This window comes from Erigeron canadensis, chromosome 2, assembly GCF_010389155.1.
Source record: "Erigeron canadensis isolate Cc75 chromosome 2, C_canadensis_v1, whole genome shotgun sequence".
Lineage (NCBI taxonomy): Eukaryota > Viridiplantae > Streptophyta > Magnoliopsida > Asterales > Asteraceae > Erigeron > Erigeron canadensis.
Genome location: NC_057762.1, coordinates 46,255,583 through 46,273,702, shown reverse-complemented (window position 1 = coordinate 46,273,702; position 18,120 = coordinate 46,255,583). Strand labels below are relative to the sequence as shown.

At 38.0% G+C, this 18,120-nt stretch overlaps 1 protein-coding gene across 1 annotated transcript in view; it reads right to left on the bottom strand.

Annotated features, from left to right (window-relative positions):
* LOC122588374 (midasin-like) overlaps nucleotides 1-18,120 on the bottom strand; it is a 41,602-nt gene that overhangs the window by 22,305 nt on the left and 1,177 nt on the right. The window lies entirely within an intron of this gene.

Sequence of the window (18,120 nt, the reverse complement as noted above, 5' to 3'; positions counted from 1 at the left end):
AAAGAAAAGTTGTACAAAGTTGAACAAAACCCTCTTTGGATTTCACTGCCTATTTCAATAAGCAAAGATTGATAAATCAGAACTTCTTCTTGGGTTGGGGTTTGAGAATATCACTCCATTGCAAAAAGCCAAAGACAAGACGAACCCTTGTATGATGAACGTTTTTGAGACTTGATATGGTTCAACAATTCATTCGTCCATTGAATGACGAATTTGAGACTGATGAAGTTGAGAAAATTCAAACAATAAATTTTTGGTCAATTATGATGCCATCAATACTTCTTACGAAACGAAAAATCATCAATTTTTGAATTAGAAGAGATTGCATCTAATTTTCAAAACCAGAATCTGTCGTTTCCCCACCTAAACCAACTAAATTGTATGCTCCATCCACATTTTTGGAAAAACAAATAGAAGTTTACTACAAAAGGTGGAATCTCAACAAAAACTTATTAATAATCTACAGTCTCAAAGTCCGAATTCAAAGAATGAATCAGTTGTTGTTGATATCAAGAAAGTTTGTGTGAATGTTTCTACCCAAACTGATTTCAATCTTTAGTAGACCATTCCACTCAGACTACTTGTGTTTCATCTACTGTTTCCTCCACCAAACCTTGACTGATTCTTTTGTGTGTTCATGTCAAAATGCTGCTACTATAATAGCTGATGATTATGTGCAATCTGATTTATCTTATGACGAACTTGCGCATAGTTTAGTTTTGATATGGTACTACTTTAGGTTTTTCACTTGTGAGTTTCCTGAAGAGTTAGTTGTTCACCCTAAGCTTTGTGCTATAGGTGTTGATACTTCTACTCAATTTCTTGTGAAACCAAAGACTGTCAGTTCAAGTTGATTTTATTCCTGAGACTACCAATAGTGTGAAGTTGGAAAACAAAACTCCTGATTTTTCAAAATTCTCTTCGGTTTCACCATTCACCAAAAATGATTTTGATAAATTCATGGAGGGAGAATATGTTTTTGATTCTGAAACTGAGAAAAAGATTGAATCTACCCAAATCAAAGTTGAATCAGAAGAGGAATCTCCAAAATCGTTTTTCAAAGCTCCAACTTCATATTATTCAAAGAAACGGGTTATTTCCAAACTCATCAAGACTGAACCAAAGATTGTCACCAAACCAAGAATCAATAAGTTAAAAACAAAGTGTCCTACCCCGGAAAAGCATGTTGAAACCAAACAAGTTGAGACCATTCCCAAAATCAAATACAACAAAGTGAAACTTCTGAAATCAATTCAAATGTTTCTTCGTCTAGCTCTCATTCTAGTTCAATTTCTAAAGTGTCTAGGTCTAGCTCTGTTTTGCTAACTAGGGATGCTACAAATAGCGCAACTAGATATAGGGATAGATATGGCTGGTTTTCTCACGATAAACCTAAGAAACAGAAGTTTCTTCACCTTCAAAAGAGTCTAAAAGATAAAAGTGCTTCAAAACTCTCGTTCTAATCTTCTTAGTGCCAATCCAACAGGTGGAAAGAGCTTGATTTGTGAGTCTAAATGGGTAGCTAAGTCATTAGTACCTAAATCACTAAAGTTGAGAAAAAGAAGAAAAGCAAAAGAGAAAAGCGGTAGTAAGAAGAAGCTTGTTTCTGATGTTTCAAACAATTTATCTTTTAAGTCATCTTTGAAAACAAATGTTAATAATGCCAAGGCAATGCCTTGTGATGGTGTAAACAATGTTAATTCTCGCTTTTATTCGTATGGTTTGAATGGTGGTAGACATGTTACTTTTGATTCGTGTGTTAATACTCGTTTGTTTAATCCAAATGTGCTTTTGATAATGTGCTTGTTAATAAGTATGTTGATTCGAAAGCATGTTTGTATGCATATCCTAAGTTATACCCCTGCCAGTGTTAACTAACCACAAAGGACCCGTCTTTAAGTGGGTACCTAAAGTTGGTTAAATTTTTTATTGCAGGAAATAACCATCTGTGTATGGATACTCGATTCCGGGTGTTCAAAACACATGACTGGCAATAAATCATTGCTCAAGAATTTTGTTGAAAGATTCATGGGAACTGTTCGTTTCGGAAACAACAATTTCGCTCCAATTCTAGGTTATGGAGATATTGAAAGAAACGGAATTGTCATTAAGAAAGTTCATTATGTTGAAGGCCTGGTCATAACTTGTTCAGTGTTGGACAGTTCTGTGACAACAACCTTCAAGTTCTTTTTCGACAATCTCTGTGCAAAGTCCAAACTCTAGATGGAATTGATATCCTATGCGGAGATCGTGAAGATAATCTTTTCTCAGTTAATCTTGATGAAAACCAACCAACTGATAATATCTTTCTTGTTTCAAAAGCTACTTCGAAGAATTCTTGGTTGTGGCATAGAAGGCTTTCTCACTTGAATTATCAAACCATCAATGCTTTAGTCAACAAGCAACTTGTTATAGGCTTGCCTGACTACAAATATGATAGTGAGCATGTCTGTCCTTCTTGTGCAGTTGGGAAGATCAAGAGAACTTCTCATAAACCAATGAAAATTCCACACACTTTGGCACCTCTTCATTTGCTTCACATGGATCTTTGTGGGCCTATGAAAGTACAAAGCAGAAACGGGAAGAGATATATTCTGGTTATCGTTGATGATTACTCAAGATACACTTGGGTCAAGTTTCTTGCTTCAAAAGATGAAACAACTCAAATTTTGATCGATTTCATCACTTCCACTCAAGTGAATCTTCAACTTCCAGTCCGTTACATCCGTTCGGATAACGGTACTGAGTTCAAAAATGCCATCTTCAATGAATTTTGCAAATCAAAAGGCATTACTCATCAATTCTCTGCTGTCTGTACCCCACAACAAAATGGTGTCGTTGAAAGGAGAAACCGTACGCTGGTGGAAGCAGCAAGGACAATGCTTGCTTATTCCAAGTTACCATCAAACATGTGGGTTGAAGCTGTTGACACTGCTTGTCACACTCAAAATCGGTCCATCATCAATCAGCGTCATGAGAAGACTCCTTATGAAGTTATTAACAAACGCAAACCCAACATCAATTACTTCCATAATTTTGGGTGTGTCTGTTATACCTTGAATGATCGGGAAAATGTTGGAAAGTTTGAAAGGAAAGGTGACGAAGGTTACTTTGTTGGTTACTCAAAGACATCGATTGCTTATCGCCTCTTTAATCGTCGAACAAACACGATTCAAGAAACCATGAATGTTTGGTTTGACGAGATGTCTGGCATGATATTTGAACAAGAAAGTTTGCTACCAACAATTAGTGATCCAAGTACTTCAAGTGCTTCCTCAAGGACGTCTACCTTAGCTTCAAAGTTCAAGAAATATCCAACTCCAACAAGTGAAGAGCTAGATATTCTTTTCGAAGAATGCTACAACTCAAAACCGATTCAAGAAAAGGAACCTCAAGCCATCAATGAACCAATTCCGAACAATGACCCTATTCAAACAATGAATCAGTTCCTGACAACAATCATGCATCATCTTCAAATTCTGAAGAGCAAGAAGAATCACCTTCAAGTGATATTTATTCTCAAAAGAATGTTCAAGAACAACCTTCTCAAATCATCCAAACAACAAATCCATCAAATACTCCAAATGTGTATGTACCACTGGATTTTGATCATCCAAACTTTGAGGAAAGAATTCTTCCAAGCTATGATTCCATTGCTCAACAGAACTCTGGATTTAATGATGATAATGTTGACATTCATCAACAAGATCCTCTCCTCATGACAACAAGTGGTCACGTATGCGCAAAGATCATCCTACAGAACAGATCATCAGAGATCCACAAGTTGGTGTTTCTACCCGTACTACAGTCAATGAGTGTCTTGTTGCACTTTCACTGAGTAACATCGAACCCAAAACTATCTCTGAAGCTCTTTGTGATCCAGAGTGGGTTAAAGCAATGCAAGATGAATTAGCTCAGTTTGAGGACTGAAGGTATGGAGATTGGTTCCAAATCCAAGGAAAGAAAAACCAATTCGCACTAAGTGGATTTTCAAGAACAAGAAGGATGAAAATGGAGTTGTAGTAAGGAACAAAGCTAGATTGGTTGCAAAGGGCACTGCCAACAACCTGTTGTGTGGATTTCGACGAAACATTCGCTCCTGTTGCAAGAATGGAGGCCATTCGTATTTTCTTAGCTTATGCCGCATTCAGAAACTTCACTGTGTTTCAAATGGATGTGAAGACAGCTTTCTTAAATGGAGAACTCAAAGAAGAAGTTTACGTGGAGCAACCTGAAGGTTTTGTTGATCCTAAGAAGCCAAACCATGTCTACAGGTTAGACAAAGCTCTCTATGGTTTAAAGCAGGCACCCCGAGCATGGTATGATTCCTTATCTACTTTCTTACTCAAAGGAGGCTTTACCAAAGGTACTATTGATCCTACCCTGTTTATTCGTAAGCAAGGTAAACATGTTTTACTTGTCCAAATATATGTTGATGACATTATTTTTGGGTCAACCAGTCAAACTTTTGCCAAATTTTCATCTCTAATGGTCAATCATTTTGAAATGAGCATGATTGGGGAAATGAATTACTTTTTGGGATTACAAATCAAACAATTACCAATTGGTATCTTTATATCACAAGGTAAGTACATAAGGATATGTTGAAAAAGTTTGATATGACTACATGTTCTTCAATTTCAACCCCAATGGCTGCTCATACAAATATTAATGCTAATAAAAATGGGAAACCATTTGACCAAAAGAGGTATAGAAGCATGATTGGTTCGTTGTTGTATCTTACAGCATCTCGCCCAGATATAATGTTTGCAACATGTATGTGTGCTAGGTATCAAGCCGCTCCGACTGATTTACATTACCAAGCTGTGAAACGAATTTTTCGTTATCTGAAGGGTACACCCAATCTTGGTCTTGGGTATCCAAGGGATACTGGATTCAATTTAACTGCCTATTCAGATGCAGATCATGCAGGTTGTAAGCTTGATCGCAAGAGCACATCTGGTACTTTACAATTCTTAGGGGATAAGATTGTAAGTTGGTCATCCAAGAAGCAAAATTGTGTATCACTGTCAACAGCGGAAGCCGAATATGTGGCTGCTACTAGTTGTTGTGCTCAAGTGTTATGGATGAAAACACAACCTACCGATTATGGTCTGAAATATGATCGTGTCCCTATCTATTGTGATTCTCAAAGTGCCATTGCAATTGCTGTCAACTCAGTCAACCACTCACGCTCAAAGCACATTGATGTGAGATATCATTTTCTCAAAGATCATGTTGAGAAAGGTGACATCGAACTCTACTTTGTGGGAACTGACTACCAACTCGCTGATTTGTTCACAAAACCACTGGACAAAAAGAGGTTTAATTTCTTAATCTCTAAACTTGGTATGCTAAATCTTGATCCTTGATTTAATTTAACCTGAAAGGAATTCTTGATTCATTTTTCTTAATTTTTTCTTCCATTTCAAAGTGGCTTGTGTATATTCTGTATGCAACCCGTTCTTCATTAAACTATTTATTTTAAAGTAGCTTACATATACTATGTATGTAACCTGTGCTTAAATGATATATTTATTACTTTATGGCTTATGCACACTCAGTGTATAACCCGTGCTTATTTGTGTTATTTATTTCAAAGTGGCATGCATATACTATGTATGCAACCCGGTTTTAAAAAGAAAAATTATTTATGTTTCAATATTGGAATTAATTCATGTTATTATACATATAAATTGATATAAGATAACACGGAATTGAACGCCTTTGTGTACTTCCAAGTTGTCTTATATGAATGTATATGTGTAATACAAGATGCTAATCACCTGTTTCAAAAAACTCTCAATTGTTGATATGAGAAGCAATGGATTGAACGCCTTTGTGTACTCCAGAGTTGTCTCATCTTGAACATTTCATTGAGTTCATTTTTCATAAAACTTGTTTTGATTTCACACAAATCATTTTTTCTCCACCTTTCTATGAAATTTTTTTTTATCTATCTTTGCATAGATTAAGGGGAGTTTGTGATTTCAAATCTCTTTCAAACTTCAAATGTGTTGTTTAACCATTTTTTTCACATTTGATGAATTTTATTTCAAAGAAAGTTCGGTGTTTAGTTTGCACATGAGCGACTAGGTTTTTCTAAAAAATATACTCCATGAATTTCATCACCGCCGATAAGTTCTAACCACAGAGTATTCACTTCTTTCATTAGAAAGTAAGGGTATTTTTGAGTAATGATGAATTTGTGCAACTAAGTTGGAGGGAGTAAAGTCAAAAAGTGAGAGGTTATGGTGATAATGTTGTGAGAAAAGGGTTAAAAGAATTGATACCCTTTCCTAAAACTTCTCAAATCGCCGGGTAAAACACATTTCTATCGGATGTCATTTGTTGATATCTCGATATTGAATAAGTCTTCATGGACCCAATGAAGCAATGCACATCTTTACCTAACCACTCAAGTGTTTCTTAACAAATGCTTGTTTTACTTCTCACAGAGATTTTCTCTCTATTGACTCTTCATTTGGAAGACGTTGATATTGAAAAAGGGTGACACTCTGCTCCAGTCCCCGACTTCATTTGATCACTTTGTGTCTAGAACTCTCATACTTGATCATTAATTTGATCATTATTCATTCTTTAGGACACATTTGCGTCATATCTTTGTGATATACATGCTTATCTTTGTGATATAGCCGGAACATTTGTAGTGATATCTTAATTGATATTTCACGATGATCAAATGGAAATCCTACCATTGCTAACATCATTTCCAGCTTTGAACGTAGGTCTCATAATTGCATTTTTGTAATTATTGAGTTAACAAGAAGTCTATTGTGACCTTGGATTTTTCCTAAAAGTCTTTAAGGATAGTAGAACATGGTTATCGAACGCTTAGGTGACACTGACCATGGTTTACATTCTTTGAAGCATTCTTGAGGTTGAAAAGCCAAAAGACCGAACTATGTTAGAGGTTTGCTTTGTGCATTTCTCAATGATACATAGGAAATCCGATAAATGATATACATTTCTTTCGGTCATTTCATTAATCCTTTCGATTTTTGAATGCAAACGGATCATTATTATCCGGTTTCTTTTCTCATCACCCCAACAAAGAAAACACCAACACCATAATAAAATGTTTATCCTAACAACTTCAATCTTACATTTTAGTCACCCATAGGAACAATTGGGTTGGTTATTTGGTTAGATTGATGTTTTGATGGTTGATAATTCTCCATGTGCATAATGTCTAGATTTTAGTCATGCCTATTTCTTTTAACATTTGAATCAATCAATGTTTGCATAATGACATTGATTCCCAACTTTGTCATTATGAGGGGAGAAAATAGTATGATTGATAGAATGATTGATAAGGACAAGGAGAAAAGTTTGTGTTTGGTTGTTTCAATTACTTTTCGAGATACTATCATTCAGCTTCTTGTTGGAAGTTTTCAAGTTTATTTGGAGTTCTTTTATCACAAACATCATTTGTGACATCAACTCATCATTATTCTTCAAAGTTTGTTTGTCAATTTCATTCTAAACTGCAAGGGTTTCCAAATTCAACTTGAATATTATTCATCTCAAAAGAAAAGGATATACATTCAAGATTTAACAAGAGATTTTTCAAAAATCAAAGAGACTATGATTACTCATGAATTGAAGGGGAGCATGATTACTTCATAAGAGACTTTTCAAATCCTCATTCAAATGTTTACTCTCAAAAGTGCTTAAGATGATGAGACAAAGAAGAAAAGCTTCAAAGAGTCTTCATCAATTCAATTTATACAAGATCTTCAAAGTCATACATCAACACTCTACCAAAAGCTACTTTGCACACATCAAGGGGGAGAGTACATATTTCTAAAATTCATTCCAAGACTCCAAAGAAAAGACTTCAAGATTCGAAGATTTAAGAATTCAAGAGAATTTATACCTTCCGCATTTCAAAAAGACAACTCTGATCTGTGATTCAACAATCCTCGAAGATTTAATACACACACTCATCATTCTCTGTTCACAAAGAACATTGAGAATCGACAAATGATTTAACATTAAGAAGTCCAAGACCAATACTGAATCAAGTTCTCCAAAGACAATGAGAAAGCTTTGAAGGCTTGTTTCAACTCACCAATTGTCTTCATCACCGGGCTCATCAAATTCATTCCTACAAGACAAAACAACACGTACTTCAGACCTTACAATATATCACTAAGGGGGAGAATGTTAGAAATCCAAAAGTAGTGATACATTGTAATTTAAGTTATGGACTTACTTATTGTTAAGTCATGAATTGATGATTTCTAAGGTTGAGGGGCTAATTGTGTTAATTAGCATAGTTGGATAGTTTAGACTATAAATAGCCCTCAAATCCTTAGAAATCATTATAACACACATAACTTTTGAACAATTCTCATACCATTACACCTGAATAACACACTCTTAATCCAAATTCTCTCTCAAAACACACACAAACACCAAGAACACACACTAACCAAACGCAATTGTTGATGTGAATTCGAGTGATAAAATAGTGTTGTTACAACTCCTCTAACCCTGCCAAATCTGAATCCATTGAGACCAAACCTGTTGAGGTCAAAATTGGAGCCAAGAAGGCTAAAGCTCCAGTTAAAAAGGAATCTGGTGACATTCCTCTACCTCACAAGTCCAAAGAGTCCAAAACTCAAAAGACTAAAACCCCCGCTGAGCCCAAGTCCATGGGCCAGCAGCCTGATGAGAAGAACATTTTGTTAAAACTGGAGAATCAACTCCAAAATTTCTCAAGGCAGGTACAAAGCTGTACTGCCAGAATTAAAAATTTGGAAGGAGCGTCATCTTCTTCGGCTGAAAAACAAAATGTCAAAACCCCTCCTCAAAAACAAAAGACAAAACAATCTGCTCAGAAAGGAGCAAAATCTGAATAGAAAAAGGAGGTTAAAATCCTACTCAAACCAATTGTTTTTACTCCTAAAGCTGGAGAGAACCCTCCAGTTTCTTCATCCAGTTCTACGCCAAGTCAAACTCCTGAGACTTCTCAGAAGGAGTCCAGTGGACCCATCAAGAAAAGATGGGTTCACAAAAATAACTAATTGTTTACTTGGGTATGCAGGGCGATCGAAAGAAGAATATCTGGTATCTGGACAGCGCTGTTGGCCGGACTATGACCGGATGTAAGACCCTGCTGGAAGAGTTCACTGTCTGTGATGGACCAGCAGTGACATTTGGTAATGACGGAAATGGGAAAACTGGAGGATATGGTGTTGTTGACAATGGGCAGATCCAGTTCACAAGAGTTGCATTTCTTAGTGGTTTGAAATACAACCTGATAAGCGTCAGTCAACTTTGTGATGATGGATATAGGGTACTGTTCGATATTGCTCAAGGCACTGTTTTTAAGAAGGATTGGAAGGTGGTGATGATTGCACCAAGAAAAGGGAATGTGTACATCATGGACATGGAGCCTGCTCCAAAAGAGCATTGTTTCTATGTCAAGGCTGATGAGGATACCAATTGGCTGTGGCATAAACGGTTATCCCACCTTAATTTCAAAAATATCAACAAGTTGCCAAGAAAGCAACTGATGGATGGGATACCTTTGTTTTCCTTTAAAAAGGAAAAGCCATGTCCAGGGTGTGAAATGGGCAAGAAGAAAAGAGCCAGTTTCAAGACCAGGCAGAATTTCAGTATCACTGAACCTCTTCACATGCTTCATATGGATCTCTTTGGTCCAGTGAATGTTCAAACTAAAGCTGGCATGAAATACACTTTAGTTGTGATCGATGAATACACCAGATATTGTTGTGTGATATTTATCAGATCAAAGAGTGATGCACCTGGTGAAATTATCTCTCTCATCAAAAGAATTGAACTCAAGTATACCAAGAAAGTGTGTCAGTTACGAAGTGATAATGGTACAGAATTCATTAATAAAGAATTAGAGACATTTTGCACTGACACTGGCATTTCTCAAAACTTCTCGTCAGCTCGTTCTCCAGAGCAAAATGGTGTGGTTGACAGAAAGAATCGCACATTGATTGAAGCTGCCAGAAGTATGTTATCTAAATCTGGTCTTCCCACCTGTTTTTGGGCTAAAGCTGTGGCAACTGCTTGTCACACCCAAAACTGGTCAGTTTATGTCAACAGACATAGGAAGACTGCCTATGAAGTCCTCAGGAATCGTAAACCAAATATTGGATACTTTCATGTATTTGGTTGTCCAGTTTATATCTTAAACGATTCTAGTCAGTTGGGAAAGTTTGATGCAAAAGCTGACAAAGGTGTCTTTGTGGGGTATTCAGATATAAGAAAAGCCTATAGAGTTTATAATTATAGACTCCAAAAGATACATGAGACAGTTCATGTCACATTTGATGAATCTAATGAAGCAATCAATAAAAGACCAAGCCTTGATTTATCTCCAGTTGTCCAAGTTGATTTTGGTGTATCTGATCAAGTTCATCAATCAGTTACTGCACCAAAAAATGTTTCCAGTCATCAAGACTTGGAACCAGTTAAGGAAAAGAAGTACTCTAGTGACACCTCATTTTATCCCTCTATCAGTTTTAATCTACCTGAAAAACTGGTAATTAGATCAGATGTACGTGCCACAACAACATCAGAACCAGTTCAAGCTTCTCCAGTTCTTCAAGATATACCTTTGTTTGAAGATAATCACGTTAACTCTCCAGTTGACACTGATGATGAAGTTGAGGTAGTTTGGGTTGATCCTCCTCCAGTTGCTACATCTGTTGGAAATCATCAGGTGTCTTGCACTGATTTTGTATATCAACCTGGTCAATACACTAAATGGACTGCTGCTCATCACATCGAGCAGATTATTGGCAATCCAGATAGTGGGGTTCAGACTAGAAGAGCCACAAGTGATCAATGCTTGAACGTCACCTTCTTGTCACTGATTGAACCGAAGAAGATTGACGAGGCTTTGGCAGATCCAAGCTGGGTTGAGGCTATGCAAGAAGAACTCAACCAGTTCGAAAGGAACAACGTTTGGGAACTTGTTCCTTGTCCTCCAGGGTTAAAGAAAGAACCCATTGGAACAAGGTAGGTCTACTGGAACAAGATGGATGAAGATGACAATGTTGTAAGGAACAAAGCAAGATTGGTTGCCAAGGGTTATTGTCAAGCAGAAGGTGTTGATTTCGATGAAACTTTTGCTCCAGTTGCAAGACTTGAAGCCATTAGAATTTTCTTGGCTTATGCTGGTCATTTGCAATTCAAAGTCTTCCAGATGGATGTCAAAAGTGCGTTTCTGAATGGCAAGTTGGAAGAAGAAGTGTATGTTAACCAGACTCCAGGTTTCGTGAATGAAAAGCATCCTCACTGGGTATATAGACTAAACAAAGCTTTGTATGGTCTTCGTCAAGCCCCAAGAGCCTGGTATGACACTCTAACTAAACATCTTCTCAACAATGGTTTTCAAAAGGTGCAATAGATAATACCTTTTTTATCTTGAAAGAAAAAGGTAATATCTTACTGGTACAAATCTATGTTGATGACATTATATTTGGGTCAACTGATAATGGAATGTGTAAAAGGTTTTCAAAAATCATGTCTCAAGAATATGAGATGAGTTTAATGGGTGAATTAACATTTTTCTTAGGTTTACAAATTAAACAAACCATGGATGGTATTTTTATTAATCAAGAAAAATATATCAGGGATTTGTTAAGAAAATACAAATATGATTCTATCCCATCGAAAACCACACCTATTTCAGCCCCATTAAATTTGGACCCTGACCCAAATGGCAAACCAGTGGACCAAAAGGAATATCGTGGAATGGTTGGCTCACTGATGTATTTAACTGCCAGTCGACCAGATATTATGTTGGCAACATGTCTATGTGCCAGATTTCAGGCTAATCCAAAAGAATCACATTTGCATGCTATTAAACGCATTTTCAGGTACCTGAAAGGGTGCCCTAGCCTTGGTCTTTGGTATCCCAAAGGCTCAGGGTTAGATCTAATGGGTTATTCAGATTCAGATCATGCAGGTTGTAAGATTGATAGAAAATCCACAACTGATGGATGTCACTTCCTAGGGGGAAAACTGGTGAGTTGGACCAGTAAGAAGCAGACTTCGGTCTCAATGTCCACTTCTGAGGCAGAATACATTTCTGCGGCTAGTTGTTGTGCCCAGATTCTCTGGATCAAAAACCAGTTACTTGATTATGGTATGAAATACACAAGAACCCCAATTTTTTGTGACAACACCAGTGCAATTGCTATATCTCACAACCCAGTGATGCACTCAAAGACAAAGCATATTGATATCAGGTATCACTTCATTCGTGATTGTGTTATGAAAGGAGACATTGAAATACATTTCATCCCCACTGATAAACAGTTAGCTGATGTCTTTACAAAACCTCTTGATGAGAAAACTTTTAAACATCTCATCAGTGAACTGGGTATGTTAAATCCTCATTAAACTGGAGAGGCCCTCTAGTTGAGGATGGTCCAGGTGATCCTTGATTGGTTGGAGATTGAACGCCTTGATGTACTCAAAAACTAGTCATTGATCAAATGGATCATATTTTTAGGGGGAAAAGACTCAAAATATTTTTCCAAATTAAAATTCGTTTTATTTTGAAAAATGCAACTGAGAGTCATCAGTTCAAACTGGCATCTGGAAAATCTCTCCAGTATGCTAGTCTGGTCTTGTCTTAAACTGGTGGTCAACCAGATTTCATAACGTTAGATTTTACTTGGTGGATACTTGTGACACGTGATATTACTCGAGTGTTTATCTCGCACTCACAAACGTCACCTGACATGTCTTACGTGTCAAGACTTTTTGCTGAAAGTTACTGCACTTTTTATGGGAATTGATGAAGTTAATGGGTGAGTGGGAATACCAGCCGTCATAGCATTAAATGCTTAATGGGAGGTATTAAATGTTTTTGAATTCTCAAAATTACTGAAAATCAATTTTTACAAACTATTTCAAAATTTGGGGATTAAAATATCTTTTCGTATATATTGTGGTAATATTTTATTACCTATATATACCCCCACTAAATATCTTTCTCATTTACTTCACTCAAAATTCCTTTCATTTACTCTTCCAATCATTCACAATTCGAGATCCCTTTCTCTCTTTCTTCTTTAAATCCAAAACCCTAAATCCAATATCACAAATGGCTCCTAAATCATCATCTTCTTCATCTCGTTCCCGTGATGTGAATCTACTCACTGTTGAGTATACTCCATCAGAAAATGTTTCTGGTGCTATTGGTGCTCCCATTAGTTCTAAATTGATAAAATTAAATCCAAATAATCCAATGGCATCTCTTCAAGGGCATCAGGCCGTTGACTCGCTTATTGGGAAAATCCAATCCTTTCTTCGGATTTCTCCCCTCAGGGATGCCTTTTCTCTGAACCCAAACAAGCTGTTTCACGACTACTTGTGCGAGTTCTGGTACACAGCTTCTATTTCTAATGACTGCTCATCCATCTCCTTCTCTTTAAAGGATGGGTCAGTCCCGTGTACAATCACCACTGAGACATTGAGGGAGGCCCTTAACCTCAGTTACTGGAGACAAGATGAAAGTCTAGTGGTGATTCCTTCTAATATCAATTTCCGTCAGGTCTTCCTTGACATGGGGAATAAAGAAGTTTTGGAGGGAGATGCACTGAAGACCAAGGGATCAATCACTATGAGAGGGCTTTCACCATCCTGGAAGTACTTCATGGTCCACTTGGTGGAAAGTTTAGGTGGGAGTTCTGGTGGTTTGGACCAGATAAACTCTTTCCAGGCAGAGATGGCATACTGCCTGTGGAATGGACTGAGGGTGGATTTCGCAAATATCCTGTTTAGAAGCCTGGTGTTTAAGTTGAAAGGCAACAGGGGTCATTGTATGCCATTCTCACGATTTCTATCCCTTTGTTTCATTCTTATTCTGGACAGAGAAGAGTACAACAACACACAATCCTTATACTCTATGCCAGAATTATTAAGGAATCTGGACAATCTTGTGTCCACTTCTGATGAAGTCCAGATTTCCCCAAGAATGCTACTGGCATTCTCTAGAATTGATGCACCACCATCAGGTGAGTCAGAAAGACAACTGGGCGGGCCTCAAAATAATGAGGGACCCACTAGTTCGTCTGCAGGTGCTGTGACTGTGGCAGAAACTGGAGACCTCCCCTCAGGTATCCAGGCGGTTCCAAAAGCAAGGAGATCTACCAAAATTAAAAGAAGATCTAGATCAGGACTTGCTGTATCTGACCAGTCATAGCCTGTGATTGTGGTCCCTGAAGCAGTAGCCCATGATACTGCAACTGAGGAAAGAGCAGTTGTAGTTGAGGCTCCAGTTACCTTTCCAGGGAGAAGATGCTTTGGCAGCGGATCCTATAACTGATGAAACCATTGAGGACACTCAAACTGGTCATCAGGAGTCTGAACAACTTGTTCACCCACCCCCAACATTTATGGATCTTGGCATAAATGAGGGTGAGTTTCAGCTTGAGTCTTCGGATTCATCTGAGACTGAATCTGACCAGGAGATGGCTGATGCAACTGTACTTGATCAGCTCCCTTCTCTCCTTGGTCAACCCCAAGAACCCCAAGTTTCAGTTTCCCCAATAAACTTACAAAGCATAAAAATACCTCCAGTATTCGCCTCTCGCCAACTACTTTCTTCTATGGATGTGCCTAGAAATAGACACATCCTAACACCACCGTCGCCGTCGTTCACACCTGAGCATTCTCAGCATGAACGACAACTTGAATCTCTTCCCGTCATTTCTACAACCCCTCCTCTTCTATCAACTGATGCTACTGCAACTGGAGAACCAAATATTGTCATACCTCGTCCAGTTGCACCTGTTGCTTTTAGAGCTGGTCCAGTGACACCTTCTCCTCAGTCACTGGAAAGCCAATTTGTGTCTTTCCAAGCCGATCTCTCGAACCTTCTCACGAGGGTTGAGGAGATTCAAAAGACACTGGATAAAAACACCAAGTCCCTCTCCAGGTACCAAAAGGATCATACGCAGAATGTCAAAGTGGTTGACCTGGGGATAAATAAGCTCTCAGCCAATGAGGACTTGGTGTTTGGGAAGCTCAATGAGTTAGTGGAATCCTCCAACCAACTGGCAATCTCATTAAGGGAGGCATTCGCACTGACTCAATCTGGAGTCACATCTTCAATAACCAACCTGCTGAACAATACTGTCAGATCATCAGAGGTTGATATCACGAACTTGGAAAGGCAGGTGCAAGAACTATGTAACAAACCTGGCCTAGATGTGACTGAGCTTGGAAGTCAGTTGGCCACTTCAGTGGGTCTCAAGATTGAAGAAACTTTGGCTGCCAGTGAGAGGAGTTTAATGGAAATGGTGATATCTGAGATTACCAAGATTGCAGCGCCCCAGGTTGATCTTACTCCCATAACATCTGAGATCGATCGGTTGAGGTGCAGTCTTGATACACTGGCCAGCAAAGTGTCTGATCACTCAACAGCAATATCAAATCTGACCACTGAAGTTGGTAAAGGAAAAGAGGTTGTGCAGGAAGTGGTTAAGGAAGCACCAGCAACTGGGCTCTCCCCAGATGATTTAAGTATACTTCAAGCAATTCAAAAGAGTCAAGACACCACTTGTGGAAATGTCATGACTCAATCTCAAGAAATAAATCATCTATGGAGGACAGTTCGCATGCTATGTGGAGTCTTCAAAGAGTGCAAGAACATGCAATCATGGCAGCCTCTAGATCGCTTGCCCTCCAGTCATGCCGATTTTGAAGCTATTAGGCAAGGATTAGATGCTGCCAAGGGGGAAAGGTCTGTTCGTGCCCCTCGCACTCTTGTTGAAACTTCAGGTGCAGGGAAGGAGATGGTTGTTGCTACCAGTACTGAGGCTGGTGAGCAGGTGATTGAATCTTTTGATGATGTGGTTAGGGGGAATGTGGATAAGGGAAAGGCCATTGCAACTGATGACTCTATGGAACCTGCCACCGATGCATCTATGTTGGAAACTGGCAATGTTGATCAATTGCCTCCAGTTACTGAAAGCGAAAGTCAGAAATTAGCAAGGGTGGGGTATCTGGTCAAGGAAAGGAAGAAACAAATGAAGGCAAATCAATTTGAATCAAGGAAAAATCTTCCAACCCCTCTTGTTGATGTAACTGACGCACAACTCCTTGGCTTGACACTGTTGGAATACAAGAAAATCAAAGAAGATCCAAGGATTGTCAATGCACTGAAGGAAATGCTTGAAGTAGAACTGGACAAACACTATCAAGATGATGAGGCTGGACTTGATGCCAAGTGTTTGAATGTATCGGTGGAAAAGGCCAAAGAGATAAGGTCAGAAGGGATTCTCAAAAGGATTGAACAGGTAAAGAAGGTGGTCAGCAAAGTATTGACTCCACCCAAGTCCAAAGGAAGAAAACAGAAAGCCTTATCAAGAGATGCAAATCTGAGGACTTGGGTAGAGCCATCTGAACCCACAACTGATGATATTCGAGCTGCTACTCAAAAACTGAGCACGAGCAAGATTAAGCTGACAAATGAATCAGAGGCTCGCACATATTTATTTGATGTACGGCGTTGAAGGCACAATAAAGGTAAGATCACTGATGTAAAAGTATCGATCAAGCCTGGTGCCAAACATTTTGTTGTTGAGGTACAATACTTTGGTGGACCCAAAAGAACAACTGAGAACCCTGATCTCCATCAGTATGGTCATTCAGAACATGTAGATATGTTGGGATTGCTGGAAGGGAGGCAGAGGAAGAACAAGGTTGAAAAAGGCTGGGAATATGTATTGCAAAATCTGATCAAGTTCAAGGAAAACATTGAAGAAAGATTAGGCCTTGATCTTGAAGACAAACAGCCAATTTCATCAGTTGCCAAAAGAAGGAAACCTGGCGAAGGGCCATCTGTTTAAGTTTTCCTTCTATCTATCTGCTTGTAATTTTATTTACTTTCTAGTAACTTCATTGTAAAGTTGTGTATATACAAGTTGCCAGATTGTAATTCACAAGTTAGATATCTGATAAGATCTACAAAAAATTAAAACTAAACCCAAGGCATTTGATGATCTATAAAAATGTCTTGGAAACTTAATAAGTTTTATTAAACTCAAGTATTTCAAACTTATACTTGTATAGAAACAAGTTTGAAAATACTTGGCAATATTTCAGGACAATTAGGGGGAATTTGTTAGGTCCAGTTTTAGTTATAAACTGGAAGCTCTCCAGCGGCATCTGGAGAGCATGAAGAATTGTCTGAAATATTAGAAGTCCAGTTGCATTGTACAGTTTAAGCAACTGATGACTTCCTCCAGTTGAGATCTGAAGACTAGAATCTGAAAACCTTCCAGTTGAAGTCGAAGACAACAAATGGAAGACAGAGATTGGCAATGGCAGCGAAGCCCAGTTGACAATCTAATAGATCAAGCAACTGGAGAATCCTCCAGTGTAAATGCTCTTACAAAGCTTTACACTGATCACGAGGAGGACCTTTTACACTACATCCTTTTAACCGGACAATAATCTTGTCTGTGGATAAAAGTGCAAAGATGTAGAGTGGTTGAATAAAGTAACCTTTTGTCTTACTTTATTTAGCACACACAAAGGATTATTTAACAATACTTTTGTGTGTTGTCAACCATATTTGTACGTCGAAGTTGAGATCCCAATGCTCATACTTCGACTATAAATAGAGGTCCTTGCACAAGCATTTTCACAACTTTGCAAATACATACATTCTGCAATATTGGTGAACTTGTGCAATATTTTCTCAATCGCAAAAAGGAACATTTCACAACTCTAAGTGTTTTGATTGTTTAGGAGAATTTACAAGTTTAGATCAATTGTATTTCATAGGTTGTTAGGATATTCACATTCTTGTATTATCTTGGTTCCGCAACAACCTTGTATTTTATTTATACAATTAATAAATAAAATACACTTGAAATATACATATTGTCTCACCAATTTATATACTTGTCATTTACATTATTGCATTGTATTTACTTATTCATACTGTCACCTTAATAAGTTTACCTCCAGTTAACCTGGTACACAATCAATCTAAACTGGTCAAGTCCAGATTAATTGATTGTGTTGCAAAGTTCACTCACCATTGACATAGAGGTGTCTTCAGCACCCATCTAGCAATAGTTTGGGACT